The following is a 12,278-nucleotide window of genomic DNA, read 5'->3' as shown; positions in this document are numbered from 1 at the left end:
GCGGAGTCAAAGGAGAGAACAGGGAAAGTAGCCAAGTTTCTCATAGTGGCACGTACCTCTCTGCAAGGTACCAGATTTAAGGTTGATGGATTCTGGGCATGTGAGGGGTGGCTTGGAGCCCAGCGTCAGGTGAGGCTCTGTGCTTATAGAGTGGGTGGAGGGCTTCAAGCAGGGGCTTCATTGGGGAAAGGACCCTTGGAAGCTCCATCCTGTAGAGCTGAGAGACCACACTGGGTAGCTCCAATGACAAGAGTTCAGTTGCTGAGGCCGCTGTTTTGCTACACCTGGGCTGAGACGGCAGTGGCAGTGTTTAGCAGTGAAGCTGTCTGAGACCATCCTGGAACACACAGCCCTCCAGTTGAGGTTCTCAGCATGGATCAGCGTGGTGAAACCCCCTTCGGTGGCCATGGACCAGGGAACTGTGAAAGCATGGGACTGTCTAGGAATAGCCAAGGATACAATGACTTTTTTGTGATATATATTTCTACTCTCTTTTCTTTCTTTCAAGTGAGATATATTCTGTTAATTAAAAAATATGGAACATCTATAATAAGGAAGAAGGTGAAGTGCTCTGATGACAGGGTTTCTGAGTGAGCAGGGCAGGGGCACCCACTGACTCTGAGAGAGGTCAAGACAGGTTTCTTCTCTGAGAAGTTGAGCTCCAGCTGATCTTGGAGTTCTCTAGACCAAAGGTTTGTGGGAGAAAGGAGGGAAGAGGGGAGAGTCCAGGCAGAGGAACAGCATGTGCCCCTCAATGCTAGGGAATGAGGAAGAACATGGTGTTCTGTTGCTTTTTTAAGATTTATTCTTATTTTATGTGTATGCATGCCTTTTGCCTGCATGTATGTCTGTGCACCATGTGTGTATAGTACCTACAGAAGACACAAGAGGGTTTGGGATCCCTTTGCAGATGGAGTTATAGACCATGTGGATGTTGGGAGTTCAGCCTGGTCCTCTGGAAGAGCAGCATGTGCTCTTCGTTACTGAGCCCTTTCTCCATTCCTCAAACATGGTTTTTGAAGAACACAAACAATGACAGATGCGCGGGGGCATGAAGGAGAGAATGGAATGAAGAGTGAGACTAGAAAAGCAAGGAGAGACCGGATACACAGGCCTCTGGGAATCGTTCCTGGAGCCTGCATTTCATCCAGGGACAGTGGGAAGACTGGGTGTTAACTGCATGGGCGTTGGTGACATGAGGAGGGATGGGATGAATGGCGATGTAAGAAGGATGAAGGGGCCAATTAGGAGGGGCTAGAATAACCTAGTAAGACAATGTGGCTAGGACTCAGGTAGGGGTCAAGGCCTGTGATTTATACACACAAACATGAGGTAATTAGAAGGCAAATTCAATTATAGCTAGGGGTGGATGGATGTGGGTGGTTAGGAAAAGGAAAAATAGATATATAAACAAAACAATAGCTTTACTTCCTGCTGCATCCACATTGATTAGAAGGAGAAATGTTGGTGACTGCTAATAGGAGCGTCTGTTGGGAAGGGATGCGGTGGTATACACGTGTAATCGCAGTACCTGGAAGGTAGGGGCAGAGGATTGGGAGTTCAAGGTCATCCTCAGCTACATAGTGAGTTCAGAGTCAGTCTAGCCTATATGAGACTCTATCACAATAAACAAGTGGTGAAATAAATTATAGTTATTAAAAAGGAATGTTAGTTGGAGAAGTACTCCAAGTTCAGGAAGGAAGGCTTGGGCCCCAAGATGCGATGTCCTGCCACGGACACTTCTATCTATGTTCACTCCCATCATTCTGCACACTCGTGTGGTCTGCACAGCGGTGGTGACATTTTAGTCTTCAGATGAAGAGGAGGCAGAGAGTTGCAGTATGGAGAGAACAAATTAATAGTGAAAATTACTCCGATTTCAGCAATGATGTTTGGAGTTCCAGTGGAGCAGGAAGCAAGCATGGCATTATCCAAAAAGATTAAAATGTATTCTACGATGAACCCCTTTTGTTTTAGGGTGCTTCAAGCATGGGCGAGGTGGAGAAAATGGTGCGAGGAGCCCTCCTTGCCTCAGCAAACCTCCTGATTATTCCGAAGCATGTCCTATAATCATGTATAAGTAACAAATACTTCAGCATGTCATCTTCAAAAGTTTCTACAAAGGGGCCCGCGAGGTGGCTCAGAGGAGAAAGACACTGTCTCCAACCCTGACGACCTGAGTTCAAGCCCCGGGATTCATAGAATGAGAGGAAAGAACCAACTCCGAAAGTTGTCTTTTAACCTCCACACCTCTCTCTCTCTCTCTCTCTCTCTCTCTCTCTCTCTCTCACACACACACACACACACACACACACACACACACATGAACTAAATAAACATAACAGATTTTAAAAGTCTCTTTAAAAACATAAATGCTGAGAAGGTGCTGTCCAAGTGATTTCCAGCATTTGGATCCCCCAAGCCCATGTGAATACCAGGTGGGAAATGGTGGTTTGCCTGTAACCTGGTCTCAGAAAGCAGAGACAGCGGCTCACTAGAGTAAGCTGGCTAGTCTCTTTAGCTCTTTACTGGGTGAGCACTCTGGGTTTGATCCACAGACCCTTCCTCACTGAATAAGGAAGAAGAACAATGGAGATGACTCCCCAGATCAACCTCTGGGCCATATGTGGACAAGCACCGCCCCTCCCCCACATTCCCTCCCTTCTCCCCCACATATGTGCATCATACACAAAGGAAAATGAAAAAAGAAAAAGTAATATAATACCATTAACACAAATAAGTCCACATTTCCCCAGTATCATTAAAAAAATCCAGTGTCCATGCACAGAAAACTTTTGACCACACCAAAGCTATGGTCTGGTGGATGTCTTCAAGGGCACATGGCCATTGGTACTATCAACACCATCGGCCGTTACCCATGTCCACAGTGTTCTCAAAGGATCTATCTTAGATTATCTCAGGACTAATTAGAGACCCCTAATGTCGGTTCAGAAGACAGCCATAAAATTCTGAATACACATATTTTACTGGCTACAGGGTATTTGGCAATTCACTTGGCTTATGTGGGTAACTAACTGGAAGATAAGGTTTCAGAAAAAAAACAAAGAAGCAATACAAATATTCATCACAGGAATGGATAAAAAGTTTGATTATGTGCAATGGAATAGTATGCAGCCTTCAAGAGGAAACCATGTCAAATGCTACCGTACACATGAATTTCAAGGACATCGTGCTCTGTGAACATAGGCCATTCACCAAGGGCAAATCCTGGTGATTCTGCTCATATGGACTATGTAAAGTCATCACCATCTCAGAAACAGAAGGAAGAAAGTGAGCCTCAGGGGACTATGGGAAGAATAGAGAGGAATTAGCATTTAGTGGGTGGAGGGCAGTGGTTCTCAACCTGTGGGTCTCGGCCCCTTTTGGGGGCCAAACAAAATTTTCATAAGGGTCACATATCAGATACTTACATTATGATTCATAACAGTAGCAAAATTACAGTTATGAAGTAGCAATGAAAATAATGTTATGGTTGGGGTCACCCCAACACGAGGAACTGTATTAAAGGGGCATTAGGAAGGCTGAGAACCACTGGTGTAGAGTTTCAGTTCTGCAAGATGACAGTGATTTGAGAGGTCTGCGACCTAGCAATGTGGACATATCAACACTGCTTAGCTGAGCACCTAAACATGGGTGCCATGCTAGGTTTAGCTACTGTTTTTTGTTTTATTTTTGCAGTAGTATCTTACCATGTTGTCTAGGTTAGCCTAGAACTCATGATCCTCCTGCCTCAGACTTCTGAGTGCTGGGATTACAAACATCTGCTAGCATACCTGAACTATTTACTTTAGAATTTCCTTATTTTGTTTTTATTAATGGCATTTCTTATGTTTTAGTTTTTTAAAGGTGTGTGATACCATGTTCAGCTTTAAAAAAAAGATTCATTTATTGACAATTTCATACATGTATAAATGTGTTTTGATCAGTTCCATTCCCCATTCCATCCAATTCCTCCCCTGTCCTCGCCTCCACTTTTCTCTCAACTTTATGTTCTCTCTCTCTCTGTCTCTCTGTCTCTCTCTGTCACTTTGTCTCTCTCTGTCTCCCTGTCTCTCTCTGTGTATCTCTGTCTCTCTCATTTTATTTTATTTTGTTTTTCAAGACAGGGTTTCTCTATGTAATAACCCTTGCTGTCCTGGAACTAGCTCGGTAGCCCAGGCTGGCCTTGAACTCACAAAGATTCACCTGCCTCTGCCTCCTGAGTGCTCGGTTTAAAGGCGTGCGTCCCCTGCCAGCTTTTCTTCATTATTTTTAAACCCACTGAGTCTACTTAGTGCTGCCAGTATGTGCCTGGGTGCAGGATTATCTACTGGAGCATGGGGAGCCTTCGGGATTGAATCCCTGAAGTAAAGCTTACTCTTCTCTCTACGGCAGCCATCACTTGCCAATAACTTTTCAGTTGGGGTGGGACTTCACAAGCCCCCATCCCATCTATGCTAGGATTTCTTGTAGACTATTATCTCAAGGTGTGTTACATTTGTTTACACTCTGGAACATTTGTTTAATGATGTAAAGATGGGTTGCTTTTGTTTATGTTGCATTTGCTTAACTCTGTGAAGCTGTGATTCTTTTTCTAAAACTCCTGAAGGTCTAATAAAGAGCTGAACAGCCAACAGCTAGGGAAGAGAAAGGACAGACGGGGCTGGCGAACAGATAGTAAACAGGAAGAGAACTCAGAGAGGACGAAGAAGGAGCAAGAGAGAACGAGTGGAGAAGGACATCAGGGGTCAACCACCAGTCACCCGGCCAGCCATGGAGTAAAAGCAAAAGTAAGATATACAGACATAAGAGAAAGATAAAAGCCCAGAGGCAAAAGGTGGTGGGGATAAAATAATTTAAGAAAAGCTGGATAGAAATAAGTCAGGCTAAAGTCGGGCATTGCATTTGGGAGCTGGGTGATGGGCTCCAAAGGGCAAAGAGTAAAGAGTAAAACAACCAACAACATTTTGGTGTTCCAATGCGGAGAGAGAGAGTGAAAGAACAGCCAACAACAAGGATTTGGCTGGCTGGGTCTCATAGATGTAGTCACATGCGGTCTCAGTCAATGCGAGTCCATGCACACGATGACGCTGTTTCATTGCAGAAACCCGTTGCTTCTGGTACTTACAAAGATCTTTGAGCTTTACAGGAGGGAAAGGGATGTAAATGTTTGTTTAGAGCTGAGGGTTCCACATTGGCTAGTTGTAGGTCTCTGCATTAATTGCCTTCTACTATAAGAAGGAGCGTCTCTGGTGAGGGTTGTGAGATTCTCTAATCTATGGCTATAAAGGTAGGAATTTAGGAGGTAATTTACATACTGTGTCTATTTAGAGGAATAAAAGTCTTACATTCTCCCTGAGGGCCTATGAACTAATAGCCAAAACTAATAGAAAGTTAATAGAATCCAGGCATGAGTACAGAGTCTTGTGGAGCAGTCTTTAAACCCAGTCAAAGTGGATGGTTATTGCCATAGCGTTCACGCCACAATTGCACCAACAAGTCTTGCCAGGCCACTGGCTGCTGTAGTTTGCAGGGTTCGCAGCTGCGTAATATTCTTCCCGGGTGGCATAAATGGAAAATTCTGGCACTATGAAAGCTAGGGTTTTACCATCAATTTCTGGAGGGTAACCAAGAGCAGTGGCAATAGCTTGTAATGTTTGAGGATCTATGGGACCCCACTTAAGAAAAAGAGTCTAGAAGTTCCTTAGCTTTTATTTATCAACCAGAAAACAAATAACTATATCCCACAAGGCTGTAGGTTAGGTTAGGGAAAGTAGGAATGGGAGTGTGTGTGTGTGTGTGTGTGTGTTGGGGTGTCACCAGTAAGAGAAAGAAAAAAATTCAGAAGCCTTTGCCTTTGTCCAGGGCTGAACTGTACTTGGGGAAGCATTCTGGGAAGAAAGGAGAAGGCTTCCTGTCACCAGGAGCAGTGACGCGCAGGCAATGTGGAGTGGCAGTTACAAATGTGAAGCGCACGCCAGCAGGCTGCGGTGCAGGAGACTAAAAGCTCGCTGGTGCTGAGAGCCGGCAGGGTGGGCTGGGGGCCTGGAAAGGCCAAGTCCCAAATCCCTGCAGAGTGCTTTCAGAATTATTGGCGTGAGGCCACTTTTCAAGAGACTGCAAGCTTGGCCCAAGGAACCCAGGCAGCGGTGGGCAGAACTGGACCCCGCCTGCCCCGTCTTCCTCCAGAACGTCTCTTGGGACGGCTTTCCTGGCATCCGTGCGTGGCGGAGGGAGGCGTTCTGTGATGATACAATTCTGGTCCTAGACAGAGCTTTTGAGGGGCGACCCTGGCGAAGGGATGGCAGGAGGGGCTTCCTCTCCAGACTTTGAAACCAGAGGGAAGCTGGTCTTACGTGAGGGTCTGCTGCTTGTGGTTATTGGAACTCAAATGTCTGTGAGAGTTTAAGCGGTTTACTGACCATGGCAGTGTAAGAACCAGATTAGCTCCTGAGGCCTGAGAACCGTCCGTTCTACCCATTTGAGGCCATTCTCTGCGAAGCAGTACTAGTGGGGAAACAGTTCTGGTTTTGGGTACTTGTATTTCTTCTGAAGCTTTCCTTCTGACACACATCCTGGCGGTTAGGGTACCTACCTTTGTCTATCATTTAAAAGAACAAATCCATGATGTGGGAGAACAAGAAGGGTGTGGAGTTTTTGTTTGTTGTTGTTTGTTTTTGATTTTCCAAGACAGCATTTTTCTGTGTAGCTTAAGCTGTGTGACTTGCTCTGTAGACCAAGGTGGCCTCTAACTCAGAGATCCACATCTCTCCTTATGCCACCTTTAAGGGTGTGATTGAAAAAGCCATAGCCTTGAACCATTTAGAATATGGAAAATGAGCAAAATCCCCCGACCCCCAGCTCAGTTCCTTGACCACTGTCATTAGCTGCCCACCACAGGCCTCCCTACAGACTTCCACACTGACCTGGCGTGCTGGCGCCTGTGGGCTTCTCTGCTCACACCTCTCCTGAGCATCCACACCTAGCACGTCTAGCAGCACTCTGCCTGTGCCCAGGAGTCACACTCTGTTATGCAGATTATCTCTTGATGGGTCAGTGGGTAAAACAACACCAGTTGCATAAACCTTCAGGATATGAGTTCAAATCCTGGAATATGCATTTAAAAAAAAAAAACCGAACAGTGGCATGCGTCTGACTATCAGCACTCCTATGGTGAGATGGGAAGCATGGGCAAAACTGGCCAGAGACTTAAGGGCTACCAACCAGTTATGTGAATAAAATTTCTCGTGAATCTGGGGTGACATTTGTTTGGTTCAGGCTTCTTTTTAGCCCGAGAGTGATTATGACTTCCCAGATTAAATTCAAAGAGCTCATCCAGTGAGTATGTGTGTCAAGCCTTAGAAATCATTTTTAAAAGTTGTTCCCCCATCCAAATTGGATGATCCTGACAAGATGGGGAAAAAGTGACAGAGGAAGAGGAGAGGAATTTAAATTCTCCTGCACAGCTGGGACAGTGTCTCTCCTGGACCAAGGGAAGACAATCATCTTGAAGTTCAAGTCCAAAGCTTCCAGTTTTCCTGCTGTCATTTTTATTTTTTGTAGAGCTGGGGTGGCTTTCGTCCCATCTGTAGTAGGACTTACTACAGCCTAGCGCCAGAGACCACACACCTCCTCTCTTGCTACATATGGTTCTCTAAGGGATTCTATACTCTTTGTCAGGAAGTGGCTCCTTTGGGTCTTTGTGAGTGAACTTCATTAGAATTATGATCAAAGAATTATACATTATTAGAGCAAAAGAAATACAGAAGCAGAGTTGTCTGCCCCCTCCCCCAGTTTTCTATAAAATGAACCCAGCCAGAATAGAGCTCCCAAGGCTCACTGCTCACAGTTATGTCAATGGCATTGCTGTATAACTGTGAAGTCAGTTTATGCTCTATTTTCTCTTCTGGGACTCCGTGGTAGAGCAGAATATACATCGTAAAATGTGCCTCTTTTGCACAAGGGATGTTTTGGACTGATTATTTTGAGATATAACAGACACATGCGAAACTGAAAACACGGTATAAATGACTCTTCTGGGGGAAATCTACATTTTTGTAGGAAAATGTCCATTTGTAAGCCTGTCTTCCTTCTGTACTGGGAAGACAAGCCTGAATTAATCTCAGCTAAGTCTTATCAGTGGGAGGACTGAGAATATCAGTGGCGGGCTCATGCGTAGCATGAACAAAACCTTGGGCTTGGTCCCCAATATTGCCAGAAAAAAAGTTTTATCAACTAAGAAAGCTTCAATTTAAATTCTCTTAATGAGAGTTATGAGCTGGGGAGATAGCTTGGTAGCAAGAGTACTAGTTGTTCAAGCATGCGGACCTGGGTTCAAATTCTTGCACCCATGTGAAAAGTTGGGCACATATACACCTATAACCACATCGTTGTTTGGGGGTGGACACAATAGGATCGCTGGGGCTTGCTGGCTGCCAGCCTATCTTCTGATTCAGTGAGAAACCCTGTCAAAGGAACAGAAAGAACAGGATACCAGAATACTTAGTTTTCTGCAACTGTGTCCATACATGTATACACATATGTACACAACACACAAACACACATGCACACATGTATGCACGTACACCTCATGCTAGTACTTTCTCCAAAAGTGACTCTCCCCACTTGCTCCTCTCTTTGTCTTTAGCTGAAGATGGTACCAGGACCTGAATCCTAAACCATTTCTTTGAGATTTGGGTTTTGTTGCCTTTGGCTTCTCCCATGTACGTATCAGGCCTATGTGTAACTAAGCTCCTGTTTCTCTTCGCTAAACTGTTTTCTAGCTGAAAGCTACAAAGGGTAGATGGAAGCTCGTGTTTTCTTTCCCTACACTCGGAACTCCTGGAAGATATAGAGTATTGCTGTTGTGTCCCATGCAGCAGTCTGGTTACAATGGCTTCACTCCATTCTGCGCGGGGAAGAGGTGCACGTGAGCCTCTCTGTGCCCAGCCTGGAAGATGGCTAAAGAAAGAGGGAGGCGAACAAAGCTTCCCTCGGTTTCTACTTGCTGACCCAATAACCAGTGTTGAGCATTCCTAGAGCTGACAGCACACACATGGAGAAAAACAGTTCTTCATCCGAGCCAAGGGAAGCCTGTCAGTTCGATACATCACAGGAAAAGGAAGAGAAAGCATTTCTCTCGCAAGTGGTCCAGGAAGTGTCTGTGTTCGGGATGCCTTTTCTCTGTGTCCTCAGACCATAACTGATTCAGGCATAGAGCTAGGGCCCAGCATGGCCTGAACGATCGATTAGCAAGCAGGAGCAGCGGACATCTAGCTTGGTGCCTGGAAACTCAACCAGGCCAGCACCCCTTCTCCCCTAAACTGCAGTACGACTGGCTGACCCACATACCCAGCAGGATCCCATCCTCTGAACCCCAGCAGAGGGACCCTCCTGATGCTTCCTCTATTGCAGACATGCACTTGTAAACCCGGGCTGGGAGGCAGAACTGCAGAGCCTTTCCTGCACTCGTCCGTAGCATGTATTTATGAGATGGGTTTCTAACGCGATTATTTCTCCCTGCCTTGATCTGATTATATGACCTTTTAGAATTTTCTTTCTTTTGTTCATTCATTCATTCATCCATTGAACAAAGAGCATCTGGCATCTACTTCCTGCTGGGAACCTTCAAGCCAAAATCAATAGAATATTTCCCAAGCTTTAAAATTCCCTGCTCGTAAAAGCAGCCAATTAAATAGGAAAACAGAGGGGTGGGCCAAATTCAGAAATAGCCATACTAAATCTAACTTCTGCTTTTTGCTAATTATTTGTTCTCTCCAAATCCAAGTTTCAACAACTCTAAAATGGGAAGAATTCCCCACAGAATTGTTATGATTTAAATGGGGGAGCATAAATAAAACATTTTGTACTTCATGCCTAATGCACACACACAGAGAGAGACAGAGACAGAGACACAGAGAGACAGAGAGACAGAGAGAGAAAGTAACCCAATCCGCCTCATTCTCTTCCCTTACTACCTTATAACCCTGGTCAACACTGTCATTCGAGTTCAGGTCACTTCCTAGGGCAGTGTTCTTGGAGTTTTAATCCTCTGTGAGAATAAGATCTGTGTCAAGGTCGGCTGCAAAGCCCAGAGCTTGTGGGAGAATGGATCCATGAAGTCCAGTTAATAAATAAACACACAGACATCAAGGCTACCGGCTGTCAGTGTAACGAGACTTTATGTTTTCCTGGCTCCTGTCATCTTCAGGACTGGAAGCACTTAATGAATTAGTCTCGCTTGCAGCCCTCCTGGGCAGAAATCCTGCTGTGTCAACAGCGCGCAGTCACGGTAACCAGCCGGAGGTCAAGTGCTTCTCTGTACTCTGCCAAGCAGATCCCTAGAGTGACTTTGGTTGGGGTTTGTTTCTGATCATAAATGAACAACTGTGTATTAGGTAATTTAAATGACATAAGTCAAAAAACTAAGGTCTAAAACCCCTTACAAATTTGTCCATGGAAATAAGCGTGGCTGCTTTTTTATGCTATGTCCACACAGACATACCACACCTACACACACTTAGATTATACTATGTACTTGCTGCTTTAAATTTAACAACACATTGTGTAACCTATGTTTCTACATCATTTTAAGTGGTAGCTAGCTTACTATAGAAACCTATTGCTAAGCATTTCTGCTGATACTTGCATAGTTTAGATTTGGCTTGGGTATGTCTATACAAGACTAGAAGTTTGTATTAGAAGCTTGACTTCCCATGAAGGTAGGAATGTTGGAAGGTTACAGGAAGCAATTTGGCCATTGTGGACTTTGCCTTCAGAAGGAATTGAAGAGTGGCCATGATGGTACAGACCCTAGAAGCTGGAGGGTCAGGAGTTGAAGGTTATCCCCAGTTACATGACAGGTTCAAGGCCAGCCTGGGCTATTAAAAACCTAAAGGGAACTGAATTAGTTCTTTAAGACTCTGGTTTGCTCTAAGAGAGGGTTTTTACACAAGAGTAACTGTGGTTGTTGGTGTAGTTCCATAGGTAGACTTAGGTTTAATCCCCAACACCACATAAACGGAGGATGATGATACACAGCTGTAACCCACGTGAAATGTAGATGATGCAAGGTCAGACGTTCAAGGACATCTTCTGCTATAGCAAGCTTAACGTCAGCCTGAGCTACATGAGACCCCATCTCAAAACAAAACAAAATGAACAAATGGGACCGCGATGGTTGATACTGTTAACTTGACAAGGTCTAAAATCACCAGAGCATGCCCCCAGCATGCCCTCTCTGTGAGGGATTAACAAAATTACACTAATTGAGGTGGAATGACCCACTCTAAAGCACCACTCCATGGGCTGAGATCCTGGACTAAAAGAGAAAGCTAGCTGGGCACAGGCCTTACATTGCTCTCTGCTTCCTACTGTGACCAGCTGCCTTAAGTTCCTGCTGCCATGACTTTCCTGCCATGTCGACCTGCAACCTCAAACTTTGAGCCAAAACATACCCTTCCTTCTTTAAACTACGCTCATCAGGTATCCTGTCATAGCAACAAAAAAGTAAATACAGTGGCCTGTTTAGGGTTCCTCTCTGGCTTTTTCTCTTGCCATGTGATCTCCCTTTTTTGTAAGTTTTCCAACCATGATGTGTTGTAGTCAAGGGAGAGGGGGCCCTCATCACAGATAGTACCACGCTGCTTAGATATTAGGCCTCCAACATTGTGAATTAAATAAACCTCTTTTCACAAGTACCTGACCTCAGGCATTTTTGTTATGGTATGGAAATGGACACTACTTAAAGACTGCTTTAATTACGTGTATAATCGTGTGCTCCCTCCGTTAGGATTTAGAGAGAGCAGGAGCGAGGGCACGGGCATGGAAGAAGGTGGGAGGTTTGTAGAAGGAAATGTTGCTTGGTGCCAGGAGAGGAATGGGACCCCCATAGGGAATACAAAAGGGGACTCTGAGAGAGGCTGTGCATTTAGAGACTGTAGGGAGCTCCTGGAGCCCCTGCTCCTCTCCTCTGCCCCCACTACCACCTGCCTGAGAGCTGTCCCTGGAGCCCCTAATGTGGCCCTCCCTGTCCTGCTCTGGCTCTTGCCAACCTCTCCAGACTCTGATCTCCTATCTCTGTCCTGGTGCTTGGCTTCTGATCTCATCCTCCGAGGTTTGTGAGGCTGTGCCGAGCCTGGCATGCCCATTCACTAGGTTAGATGGTTTTTGGAGATCAGTCAGTCTCTGATTCCCTCCCCACTGAGGCTGCATTAGTGCCTCCTCCCTTCAACACCCCATACTGTTAGAATCCTGACCCTTCTATTCTGATACCTTCT

General features: G+C 45.2%; 1 protein-coding gene across 5 annotated transcripts in view; it reads right to left on the bottom strand.

Moving 5' to 3' along the window:
• Fam163a (family with sequence similarity 163 member A) overlaps nt 1–12,278 on the bottom strand; it is a 79,713-nt gene that overhangs the window by 49,402 nt on the left and 18,033 nt on the right. The window lies entirely within an intron of this gene.

This window comes from Chionomys nivalis, chromosome 5, assembly GCF_950005125.1.
Source record: "Chionomys nivalis chromosome 5, mChiNiv1.1, whole genome shotgun sequence".
In the NCBI taxonomy this organism is placed as follows: Eukaryota; Metazoa; Chordata; class Mammalia; order Rodentia; family Cricetidae; genus Chionomys; species Chionomys nivalis.
Note: the sequence above shows the minus strand (reverse complement) of the source record. Positions and strands in the feature narration are given on the sequence as shown.